At 37.3% G+C, this 13,348-nt stretch overlaps 1 protein-coding gene across 3 annotated transcripts in view; it reads right to left on the bottom strand.

Annotated features, from left to right (window-relative positions):
* GABRG3 (gamma-aminobutyric acid type A receptor subunit gamma3) overlaps positions 1-13,348 on the bottom strand; it is a 315,410-nt gene that overhangs the window by 23,186 nt on the left and 278,876 nt on the right. The gene's annotated exons all lie outside the window — the stretch shown is intronic.

The raw sequence follows: 13,348 nt of genomic DNA, 5'->3' as shown, positions 1-13,348 counted from the left end.
CCATCCAGAGGGACCTGGACAAGCTGGAGAAGTAAACCTCATGAGGTTCAACAAGGCCAAGTGCAAGGTTAGACACTTGGGTCGGGGCAATCCATGGCTTCAATACAAGATGGAGTATGACGTGATTGAGAGCAGCCCTGCAGACAAGGACTTGGGGGTGTTCATTGACGAGAAGCTCAAGATGAGCTAGCAATGTGTGCTCACAGCCCAGAAGACCAACTGTATTCTGGGCTACATCTAAAGAAGCGTGGCCAGCAGATCAAGGGAAGTGATTCTGCCTCTCTACTCCACTCTTGTGAGACCCCACCTGGAGTATTGTGTCCAGTTCTGGAAACCTTAACATAAGAAGGATATGGAACTGTTGAAATCGGTCCAGAGGAGGGCTGCAAAGATAATCAGAGGAATGGAGCATCTCCCATACAATGAAAGACTGAGACAGTTGAGGTTGTTCAGCCTGGATAAGAGAAGGCTCTGGGGAGACCTTCTAGTGGCCTTTCAGTACCTGAAGGGGTCCTACAAGAAAGCTGGGGAGGGACTTTTTACAAGGCCATGTAATGATAGGACGAGGGGGAATGACTTTAAATTGGAAGGGGGAAGATTTAGACTGGACTTAAAGAGAAAATTCTTCACAATGAAGGTGGTGAGGCACCAGAATAGGGAAGCTGTGGATGCCCCGCCCCTGGAAGTGTTTAAGACCAGCTTGAATGCGGCCTTGAGCAGCCTAATCTAGTGGGAGGTGTCCCTATCCATGGTGAGGGGGGTTGGAATTAGGTCATCTTTAAGGTCCCTTCCAACTCAAACCATTTTATGATTCTATGATTTTCATGAAAGCAATTTCAGAAGCCTTGTGGATTGGGCATGATGGGACAGAGTTTTAATGAAAGAGCTCACTGTAGTTACAAGTAGGAAGTGTTGCCGTACATCATGATATAGTGAGCCTTGTGGGCTGTTTGCTGCCTAAGGGTTATTTTCATTCCACTGCTCTCCAGCACTTTTCTTCATGTCGGGAATGACAACAGGGAACTGATGTGTGTTGGTTCTGCTAGCTTATTTTTAGACCACACCAGCTCCCTAATCTGGTTTGCATTACTGAAGAAAGACTCACACCACAGAAAATGAAGTAATTTCACAGATAAGGGAGTAAGGAGTCAGAGGCTTTATAAATTGACAGGAACCGACTCAACAACCATGGAAAAAAAGTTAAGATAATCTTTCAAACAGTGTCTGTCAAGGCAGAAGGATGAGGGGAAAAAAAAGGAAATCAAAGACTCTATAGGAAATATGCCGAGTCTTTGCATTTCCCTTACTCAGTTGTTGTATCTTGCACCGCATATCCATGGATACACTAATTGAGAATGGTATAAAGCAATCTGCAGAATTCTCACTGTGTACAACAATATAATATATACACAATTCAAGTATGCACACAGGTCACTATCCCTCTTGATAATACCACTTTAGATGCCCAGCACATTAAATGAGAGTGGGGCTAGATACTGGATAGAAAGATACTGGCCGGTAAGATAGAGTCCTTGCTTCCAAGGTCTTCTGCTGAAATAAACCTGATAAACAGAGAATAGGAGGGAATTATGGAGCATTTAAATTGCTTTGCAGAAGGGAACCAAGGCAGAGATTAAATAATATAGTAAGTCCATCATTCCATTTAGTCACAAACTGATCCAGTACCTTTCAGGTAGTATTCATTTCACCTGATCTTAGACACAAAGAATTCTACATCTACTATAGCTTCCTTGCTATACTGAACAAAGAGAAATTGGTACTTTTAGTATATGGTTTGCCTAATCTGTTTTAGAAGTTCACTTTAGAAGGAGGTGAACCTGTCCAAAACATTTCCATTTCTCTCCAGCCATTAAGAAAGATAGGTGACTGGCTCAGATTTGGAAAAAGACATTGTAGACACTTGCAGATGATCCAAGGTGTCAATCACACCCTTGACTGCTTGGTGAAAGCTAAATTGGGCTACTTTTGTGAGGGTGCTAAGGCTATTTTACCTAAATATAATAACCTTCTTAGTCTTTTAAAGGGTATTTTAGTTATTTTACTCCTTTATGTCATGGTTAAACTTGATGCCTTCATGCTTGAGGACATGCACTACTTCTCTTCTTGCTTCTCTTCTGCCTTCCTTCCTTCTTTCCTGCCTTCCTTCCCTTCCTCACACCCTCCCTTACTCTTTTTTTACAACAGAACTATTCAACCTCTCTTTATTCCAATTAAAAACCTCTCAAGATGCCCCTTCTCTGCAGAACATCCTTCCAGCAAGCTAAATAAAGGAAATGTGACTCAGTCGAATTTTACAAAGAACTGCAAATTTCCAAGTATCCAACAAAGACCCATAACTGTCTAACAAGCATCCAATGAAAATTACATCCTATGGTAATGATTGGTTGCATTCATTTGTCCACTAACTTGTTTTCTCTTCTGAAATCTACACAAAAATTCCCACCATGAAGAAGGTAGACCCAGTCATACGGGCAGCAGAATTTATATACTGTACCTTCTGTGCTATACTCTAACTTATAGGAACATGCTAACAATAATACACCAAGAGATTGAGGAAGCAGTTTTGATCAGTGGAATTAATGATGCAAAGTGGAAGTAAAAGGACAATTTGTTGGTCCTCGTACAATAGTCTAACCATGCTTAGAATGCACACAGCTTAGAGGTGATGAATGATGATGACAATGCTTAGTGAACTGCCACTGTTGAAATGCAGAGCCTCGACTGGAAGCATCAATGCTGTGACTGCCGTCAAAGGCAATCATGTTTCTGTACAGCATGTACTGGATGTATTTTTTAATAGCTACAGTAAATTACAATTTTTAACTAAATTACTGCTTCAGTTCTTCTGTCTTCAGCCAAGTCAACTTCTGTTGAGACTCCTGAATTTTCTCTTTGAATACAGAAGAACCAGCATGTATGTGCTATGGCTGCTTTCCTCAATGCATTACTTCAAGCTAAATTATTACTATTACTATTACTATTACTATTACTATTGTCTAAACTACTCCTTCCAGAAGCAGTTCTTCTCTATCTAAAAACACTTGCCTGCATCTTAAAGGAAAGTAGCCATGGTACACACATTTCTGACTTTCCTCTTTGTACAAAATAATTTGTACAAAGAAACTCTCCTCTCTTCTAAAACAACTGACCAACAATTAATTATGTATGTCCTGCAGGTATGAGCAACTCAAAGGACAGAAAAAGCTTTCAAGCACTCTGCATTGTGCCTCCTTGCTCCTTTGACAGCCTTCAGAGATCCACTTGACATTATTGGCACTGCTAGAAGACGAACTGGGGCTGATTGTGTGACAAAGCCCTGCAGTGCAGACAGGATAGGAAAAACCTCATTCCAAACTGTATATCATTAAACTAGTGCACTTAGTTTAAAAATAATCACACAGTGATTGCCTAGCTAGGGACCACTGGAATAGCTAATACCAAAAAATTTCACTTTGAAATTAAGAGAGGAATTATGATTTTTAAGACCTTAAATAATTTCCCAGGAAGGCAAACTAACTTTTAACTGAGCATCACTGAAATAATGAAAATTACACTGAGGCAAAATAGTGCCCTATCATTTTTTTATGAGAGCAAAGGATACATCTTAAGGCAGCAAATCTGGAGTAACAGGAATAGTGTAGCAATGCTTCCCATGAAACTAAGATGACTGCTGTCTGTGACCTACGAGACTTACATTAATTTAACTTTGTAGTTTGAAAGTGGGACACTATTCAGAACAATAATGACTTTTTAAAGTAATAACAGCTGTGCATCTTAATGAACAATGTTAAATTGTAGCCTGTTTCCTTTGTCTTTTGAAGATTAAGGGCATGGTTGATTGATATGCCAGAATTTTACCTACATTGCACCAAGAACTGCTCCCTTAAAGGTGAAATATTTGAACAGAATTAAATCTGCTGTTTTATTTTAAGAAAATAATTTAAAAATATAAAACTATATACTATAAATATTTTTTTAATTCAAAATATGCTATGCTATCTTATCACGCATTTCAATTTATCCTCCCTTTTTATTGCAGTAAGTTCTACAATCCCAATTGTGTTAAAAAATAAACAAAGTATTCCTTTACAGAGGCTGGAATATGAAAGTACAATGAATATTCAGAGAAATTTCAGCATATGCGTGAAAGTTACATGTTAGTTGTCTGTCACTAGAACTGCAGAATAATAAGTGGCAAAATTTATCTATGTTGTTATGAGAGTTTGGTTACAGAAAAACATTCCAGTCATTAGAATGAGAACTCATACTGTATGTCACAGGTACTTCTTTGTTGATCAGTGCGACCACAGAGAGTGCACTGAGGCATTTTCCTTATTATCTTAGTAAAACTAATAGTGAGCAAACTACATTTGCTGCCTGGTGGAAAAGGATCTGGGAGGGTTGGTTGATAGCTGCCTGAATGTGAGCCAGCAGCGTGCCCAGGGGACCAAGAAGCATCTTGGCTTGTGTCAGAAACAGTGTGGCCAGCAGGACAAGGGGAGTGGTTGTCTCCCTGCACTCAGCACTGCTGAGGCCACCCTTCAAATGCTGTGTTCAGTTTTGGGCCTCTCAGTACAAAAAAGACATTGAGATGCTGGAGCATGTCGAGATGAGGAAAATGAAGTTGGTGAAGGGTCTGGAGAAAAAGTCTTATGAGCAGCAGCTGAGGGAACTGGGATTGCTTAGTTTGGAGAAGAGGAAGCTGAGGGGAGATCTTGTTGCCCTCTACAGATAGCAGAAAGGAGGTTGTAGTGAAGTGGATTGGCCTCTTCTCCTGAGTAACAAGCAATAGGGTGAGAGAAAATGGCCTCAAGTTACACCAGGGAAGGTTACACTAGATATTAAGAAAGATTACTTCAAGAAAAGAGTTGTCAAGCATTGGAACAGGCTGGCCAGGGAAGTCGTCACCATCCCTGGAGGTAGATGTAGAACTTAGGAACATGGTTTAGTGGTGAACTTGGCGGTGTTATATTTACAGTTGGATTTGATGATCTTGAAAGTCTTTTCCAACCTAATAAACTTTGATTTAGAAACTTCGAATCTACAGTACTTTTTTAAAAAAATCTATTTTTATTTGAAAGCAAAGAGAAGACCCTATTTAATCCTGTAATTTGCTCTTCATTCCCCCCAACCTGTTTCCAGAACTTTTCTTCCCAAAGCTCAGTTTTGCCTTTCCTGGACTAGCTTTCTCTGCTTTCTTAGTAAAGTGAAAAAATTCTGCTCTTTGAGCCACTGCTGATCAGGCATCCTGGATGGTATCCTTGCATCAGAAATACTTGCATTTACAATTCTTCTCTCTGATATGAGGATATAACTGTAATATTTGAAAACAATTAGACCAAGCAGTAGACCACTGCTGTAGTTGAATACCTTGATCGGACAGTTGAGAAATAAAATAATTGCAAAACAAATTCTTCATCAAAGTCAGTATGTATGGAAGTATTTGCAAAGGTTCACAACAGAGGTTTTTGTGGAAGACATGCACGCTATCATGGTAGTGCTGGTGTCAAGAGGGGTTTCAGGTTCTAGATTTTGTACTATCTGGAAAGCATATCTCAGCTCAGAATCTGGCAGTAAGAGTCTGTGGTATGAAACCAAATCATGCCTAATTCAGAGTAGAAATCTTCTTAAAAATCAGACAGAATAGTTCTGCCTTTTCTCATCCCAGGTCATCATCCCAACCCCTCAGAAACATGCCTTGTGGAAGTTCAAACTATGTTCTTACTAGCATTACTAAAATTAAATAAGACAAATCAGGAATTCTTAAAGTATGCTGTCTATTACTAACATTTCAGCAGCTGGTATCCCATCCTCGCACGACTTTTTTAGATACTCGACCTCCTGAAAGTTGGATTATGGAAAAGGTTTGAACTTTGGAAGATTCAAAAACTAAGCAAAATATTGGAAGAAATAGCTGAATGCCCTTACAAGCGATTATGACTCCAAAAGGAGCTATTATTACAATAAAAAAGACAAGAATGAAAAGATGATTTTGCAGTTCTCTTGAAGAGAAATGTAGGAGGAATGAGAATCATGAAAGCATATTAAAAATGCCTTTATCTTCCTCAGCATATCTATAAACAATGAAGAAATACTGAGGAATTACTGCAGGCTTATTCTGACTCCTCCAAAGTGTGTTAATTGGCATGCATCAACGGTTTCATTTCCAGGAACAATCTTTGCTCTGTAGCACTCTAGGACAAATGCTTCCAAGTCAAAAGGAAGGAAAAAATGATCAAAATCATGCTGTCTCTTAAGAGCTTGTCTTAGACTTGTCTGTGTTGCTCTGGCCTTTAGATACCTTCATGATGATACCTAGATAAGATTTGCTTGGATAGGAGCACGTCTACAGCAGAGAAACATGTTTGCACCTCATCCCAAATAAATTGAGGTTCTTAGACTGGCAATGGGCACTCACTACATATATAATTTCTGCATAAACTACATGTTTAGCCACACAAGAAATGCACAGATCTTCAAGTGTGCCATTTTTATATGTATCATCATAGTAGCTATAAGACACTCAATCACAGACAAGGGTCCCGTATAACAGGTATTGAACAAATAGAGGAGAAGAAAGCTTTCTGTGTCTCAAAGGTCTCTGGTTTTGAATTAGTAATTCTTTTTGGCATCATCAGGGTGTGTCACACACTTGAACAGCAAATTTTGCAGAAATGCATGCACACCATATGCGCCAACTCATTGCTTAAGTTTCTCATTATCACAGACAAATTACTGTACCAAGTATACAAAGAAAAAAGAAACTCAATGTCAATAGCATTGCCTGTGTTTGTATAAATCATTTTCAATAGTAAGTATATACATATTCATAAGTATGTATAATAAAAATCAAATATTGACAGATAAGCAAATATCAGATCCCAGGCTGTCTGAAGGCAGCAATTTTTTTAAAGCCAAGTAGGACCAAGACTTTGTCCTAACTTATTAGATCCAAAAGACATTAAGTTGCCTTCTTTCCCCCTCATGTAATAACAAGAGGATAATAATATTGAGGAACATATTTTTATTTGAAGGTATCAATTTTTTTTCATTGCCATCAAAAAAATTGCATTTCTTCTATTCGTTCCTCCATAGATAGTGAACTTCCATTTTCTTTGATGCAAGCAATATTTTCAAAAGATTTTTGTAAGATGACAGTTTTGTTTGAACTATTGCCTGCTTTTAATAGTTAATAAGTATGTTTCCAAATAAAGTTATTTCGTTCCCTGATTTTGGCATTTAGCATTAAATCTGGAAAATCAATTAATTTGTTCAAAGGTCTAATTTCTTTGTACTGATTTTTTACGTCCCAGAATTACTGGCACATATAGGCTGTATACTGGAACCTTTCATGAAGAACTGAAATTAAATAAATAAAACCTCATTTTTTTAACATTTAAATACTTTGTGTCCCATAGTCATTTGAAACCTCCTAGCCAGTATTTCTTGTGCCCTTACCAATTCATTATGTGCTATACACACGCTTTAAAAATCAATTATTTTTGATTCATCTGTAATGATTTCACTGCCTGTAGCTGTAGTCCATGTCTTCTGTTAAGTGCCTGGAGTGCTTTAAATGTACTGGGAGATGGATTGACTTCTATGAACACAATTGACCTCCAAAATTAATTCTAAAAAGACAAGCTTTGAGAAAAAAATATGTTTGGCAACATGATCAAGACTGTTTTGCTTGTTTGTATACTTACATGTTTATATACTTACACAAGCTGTCCTGCCAAATACACCTATTCTTTTTATCCCAGTCCCACTACTGTATATAATACTCTTCTCCATCAAAAGCTATGTGAAGCGCTAACATCTTATTAATCTATGTGGTGTTAAGAGCATAAGAACTGCTCTCAGGCTGTTCAGGCCCATTGTCTTTAGGTATAATGACACTTTCATTTTACAACACAATATTTTTTGTATTTTTTTTCAAATGGGGTACTAGTGAAAACAATGGATTTTTAGTCTGGCTGTTGTAAGGTACAAGTAATATTGGAAAATCCTCCAAAAATGCAGTTTCATCAAGCTGCGTAGTGGGAATGAAAAACTGTAATGCCGTAAGCAAGATTTGATCCATGATTACCAGTCCAGTTCAATTTCTGCCGTAATTGTAGAAAAGTTGCCAACATAATCTCCATTTGAATTCATGTATCAATCTGAGAGAAAATCAATGCACAAATACGGTGTAGCATGTGTGATCCATTACTTGCTATTCCTAAGAAGTTTTACTGTTTACAGTATATAGGTTTTCTTTACTGCTTAAAGAAGTGAACAACAGCAGATGAAGTAAAACCAATAATAAATTATTATAGCTGCCTGTATCAGTAAGAGTAGACATCAGAAAGAAAACAAGATCAGAATGAAAATGAGTGTCATTTATGTAGGAAACTGTTTTGTTGTTTTTTGGTTTTTTTTTTGAGAGGGTTTATTGATGGGGGCTGTGCAATGCTTTTCAAACACAAAATTCTTCACACTCCTCAGAGCAACAAATAGTGTAGGAGGTTTGAGAATATATAATACTGATGACTTTTGTATTCATCTTGCTCTCAATAAGCACCAAATCATGCCAGGGAATCCCCAGGTTTATGGCATCTGTCAATTCTGATCACTTCTGATTTATTTCTAGGACTGAATTTCCTACGAGAGCTGTTGTTATGGGAGAAGGCCTATTTGTACTGAAGTTTGTTTGTTACGAAGTTTCACAGGACTGCATTTGGTGAGCGCATAATTACAAAATAATCTGGAATAGTTTTTAATTAGCTACCAAAAAAATCTCATTTCACCCTTTTTTAAATAAAATGCTTCATTTTACACACTTTTAAAAAATAACAAAAATGCAACACTTTGCTTTATACGATATTCTTTTTGTTCAATTTAAGTGTTCGTGAGTTTGGCCTCACCATTGTGACTGTCCTGTCACATCTTTCACATAATAGTGGAATGGGATAACCTGTTTCTTCATATCCATACTGACATCCAGTCTACCTCAACTGTCCCTAATGTATGCTTTTGTGGCCTATTTTCCCTTATAATCTTTGAAGGCTTTAAAGAGTACCTCACTGCAGAAGCCCATCTCCGTTGATCATGTTGCATTCTGGAAAAGACTATGATTATTGTCTAATCTCACTTCTTGAATGGTATGAGATTATACTGCTGCAAACTTAATAGTTATGGACAAAGTAGAATGTTTTAGAAAGCCATTTAGAAGTGTCTTCATTTAAAAATTTCCAGCAATAAAGTCGTACTACAACCCTTGACATTCTTTCAATGTTTAGTTATTCTCACTGTGAAAAATGTTTGGTTTTTTCTTAGTCAGCAGTGATTTAGCATCAGCTCAGACTTTGAGTCTTAATATCTCTTTACTAGACTGAAGAACAATTTTTAACAGTTTTCTTTTTTTCATTCAGGTATTTAGAGATGGTAATCAACCAACCTTTATCCTTCAAGATAAACACGGAATCTTCACACATGGAATCATTTCTACTCTCTAATAAATATTCTGGCACTTTGATACACTACACAACTTTTCAAAATAACTTTTGAAGTGCAGCATTCAGAATTAGATTTTATTTTAACAGCTGTTGCATAAGCATAACACATAGACATAATATAAATATCTGGATTAATATTCTTCAGAATACATATCCAAAATCTGTGCTTGGTATTTTGGCCAAGATTTCAGACAAAGAGTATTTTTTAGAATAAATATTAACTGACAAGAAATATACCAGAACATTTAGACCTACAGCACTCAGAATGGCAGGTTTCCAATTCTGAGAAAGCAAATTCCATGGTCTTCGGTAGAAAGTATATGCTTCAATCCTGAATGCATGTTCTGAAGTACAGAAATGCCTATTGACAGTTGAATCCAGGCTCAAAGCTATATGAATTGTTTTCTATCCTAACTTCTGTCTTTTATTGACCACTCCCTCAACCTTTGTGTCATGTATAAACGTTTAATTTTAATGTTATGATTGCTTCTCCATCATTAACAAAAAGCATTAAATAGCCTCAAGCTAGAGGGCGTAGCATCTCAATAAAAGGTCCAGGTGAATAACATTTTTTGTAGCTACATTTTGAATCTTACCGTGAAGTCAAAATTTAATAATTTTATATGTGCCACGATGATTTTTGCTCCTGAATCAAAATGTCACACTGCATCAGGTGAGATGTCTTACAAATGTACATTATATCATCACAAATGTATAAGCTCAGAAGATAATATTGAGCTAGCTTGACAGGTATTAGTTTCTATTAATGAATGTTTATTGGTGTTAATTATATTATCCTCTACATTTGTATTAATCTATTCAAGGATCATCTGCTTCACAACTTTGCAGTGGCCGATGCCAATATTAAAAGACTGTAATTAATTTGATCATTTTATTTACAGGTTTTTTTGAAACTGCAGGGAGAAAAAAAAATTAAAAAATGCTTTATTTCCTCTCAATCGTTCCTTGAGGACTTCTTACAAATGGGAAGTAGTGATGCCTGGTCAGCTCTCTGAACTATTCTTATGAAGTTATCAAAGGGTATGTTAAGTAAAGAAGGTCTTAATGAAGGGATTATGCTGAGGAAGTGGCTGGAAAAGAAAGAGAAAGAAAGAGAAAGAGAAAGAGAAAGAGAAAGAGAAAGAGAAAGAGAAAGAGAAAGAGAAAGAGAAAGAGAAAGAGAAAGAGACTAGACTATTTAAGTTGGAAGGGACCTACAGTGATTATCTTGTCCAACTGCCTGACCAATTCAGGGCTGGCGAAGTGTTAAAGCATGTTATTAAAAGCATTGTCCAAATGCCTCTCAAACACTGACAGGACAGGGGCATTCCCTCTAGGAAGGCCATTCCAGAGTTTGACGAACCTCTCAGTAAAGAAATGTGTCCTAATGTCCAGTCTAAACCTCCCCTGGTGCAGCCTTGAACCATTCCCGTGTGTCCTGTCACTGGGTACCTGAGAGAAGAGCTCAGCATCTCTCTCTCTGCTTCCACTTGTCTGGAAGCTGTAGAGAGCAATGAGGTTGTCCCTCAGCATCCTTTTCTCTGAAGTAAACACGCTCAAAGTCCTTAGCTGTTCCTCGTAGGACATTGTTTCCAGCCCTTTCACCAGCTTTGTTGCCTTCCTCTGGATGCATTTGAATACTTTAATATGCTTGTTAAATTGCGTTCTCTGTTTTCCACACATAAAATTAGTGATTACTTGCACTCAAAACAAACCGTGAGAGTTTGTTTATCCTTTAAGCTCTAGCTTCCTATCTCACACGGAATTCCTATGTGCTAAAGACAATGTTTTTTGAGTTGAAAAATTGTAAAGAGTACAGTGGAGAAATTCCAAGCAATACTAGTACTTGCAGAATGAGTTTTCTAGCACATTCTTTCAGATTAGAGCTATCTGGCACAGACATTTCTCACTTCACGTTATAGGTGGATGCGTTTTCTTTTCCTATACAGCTACTCAGTAGTCTGTAACAAATGCAAGCTTGAATTCTATCTGATGTTTTATCTGGTAGAATAAAGAAAAATATTGATTCATATGCATTCACATTTACTTCATTCCAAGATACCTGACATCTGGAAAAAGGTAATGCGACTTCTGATTAAGTGTTATTTTAGCTCCTTCTTTGCCTAGTCAAGCCTTCCTAACTGGATTGTTATCACTCTCTCTTGCCTTCCCAACAATGGCTGTTTTGTCTCTTCAAATTTCATTGATATCGCCTCTTCAAATATATATTCATAAACAAGCCATGACCGTTGCATTTATTAATTCCCCTAGCTTGTACCTCTAGTATTAATGTAATGCTTTTTTCTTCACATCCCCTAATGCCTTTGTTGCAATGTGCTGTTAATGCATTTATTTTGTGCTAAATAAATGCTCTTTTTTTCTCCTGTTCCTACTACCTCTTTTTCTTAAGTGTACTGCCTTCCTGGATTATCTAATTGGTCTCCTTAGTACTTGCTGTTTCCTTAGTCATGAATGAAAAAGCCAACCTAAATTGCATTCAAATACAACTGCTTCCCATCCATTCATCTCTATTTATGAGATTTATTTTTTAACTATGCTAATTTTTGAAGAGCGTATGGTCATATCTTTCATTATTATTTTAGAGTTTCCAGTTTTCCTTAACTAAAAATATCCACGCAATTATATAGAACTGTATGAGTTTCGAAAAGAATGGAGTGGTCTGCTGTACTTCAACCCGTGAGTCACCATTAATCACCTTTTGAAATGACAGTGTGAAGAGGATTCTGTGTTAGATAAGTGAAAATTAAAAGGCAACATGAGGTAAATTCTAGCTGGCTGTAACACTACAAAGACTTTGAATTCAGCAACTTCAGCCAACTATTTGTAAGAGGAAGTCAGTTTGGGAATGTCTAAATACAGGAGAATATATTAAATTTTTAACTATTTAATGACTGTGCTGTTGTGGCTGCTAAAGATCCTGTCTGTACATAGAAGTGAACAGCAGGCTGTGTGTTTTAAAGTTATTTTTTTGCAAATGTCTGTGAAACATTAAGTTCTCATGCATATTTGATTGAAGGGTCCAAGTCTATTGCATCCACGTGAAAGGACTTGGTTAAAGATTTGATGAGCTATATGGGTGGAACAGAATATCTACGGAAAGACTGGATGCTGGTATCTCGTAATTCCTGTACACCTCTGGATGAACTGCTTATTTTCTGCATTAACAGTCTTAGCTGTTAGTCCTCACAATCCTTGGCCTTGTAACCGTGCCCTGCTTTCATTAAACAACTAGGTGGCCAGTGGAGTTTTCTGCTGATTCTAGCCTAAATATTAGTGGTGGCAATTTCAAAAGTGCTTCACTGTGTTGGAAATTAATGAAGGATGGGTTTCTAAGTCACTTATGTCACATATATACAAGGTAATTGGATGAATGTGAGGGAGGGTCTAAGTGCAGTGCGCTCTGTCCCCAGCCCATGTGGTGACTATGAATGCCTTGCTAATGCTGGCACTGCCAGTCTTAGTGGGATAACATTGGAACCATTGCTATTGGGCATCCACAACATGCAAGTCCTTCCTGACCCTATGCACTCCAAATGATCAACATGCATTTTTGAGCTTTTGAGAGATTTCTCCTGTGTACATTTACATATGTAAACAGAATTTGTCAGTACTGGTCATCTAATGAAAAGAGTATAGGACCTACATTCTCTACATTTCACTGAAATTTAGGCTTTGGAAGGTGAAAGTGTAGAAATATTTCCATTTCTGAAGGTCTTAGCACTGCAGAAATGAAATATTTAATGAGGTACATGAGGGGCAGCCAAACAAATTCAGTGACAATCTTATTTTAAGCCTCTGATTATTTTTTC

Source organism: Cuculus canorus, chromosome 1 (assembly GCF_017976375.1).
Source record: "Cuculus canorus isolate bCucCan1 chromosome 1, bCucCan1.pri, whole genome shotgun sequence".
Taxonomy (NCBI): Eukaryota; Metazoa; Chordata; class Aves; order Cuculiformes; family Cuculidae; genus Cuculus; species Cuculus canorus.
Note: the sequence above shows the minus strand (reverse complement) of the source record. Positions and strands in the feature narration are given on the sequence as shown.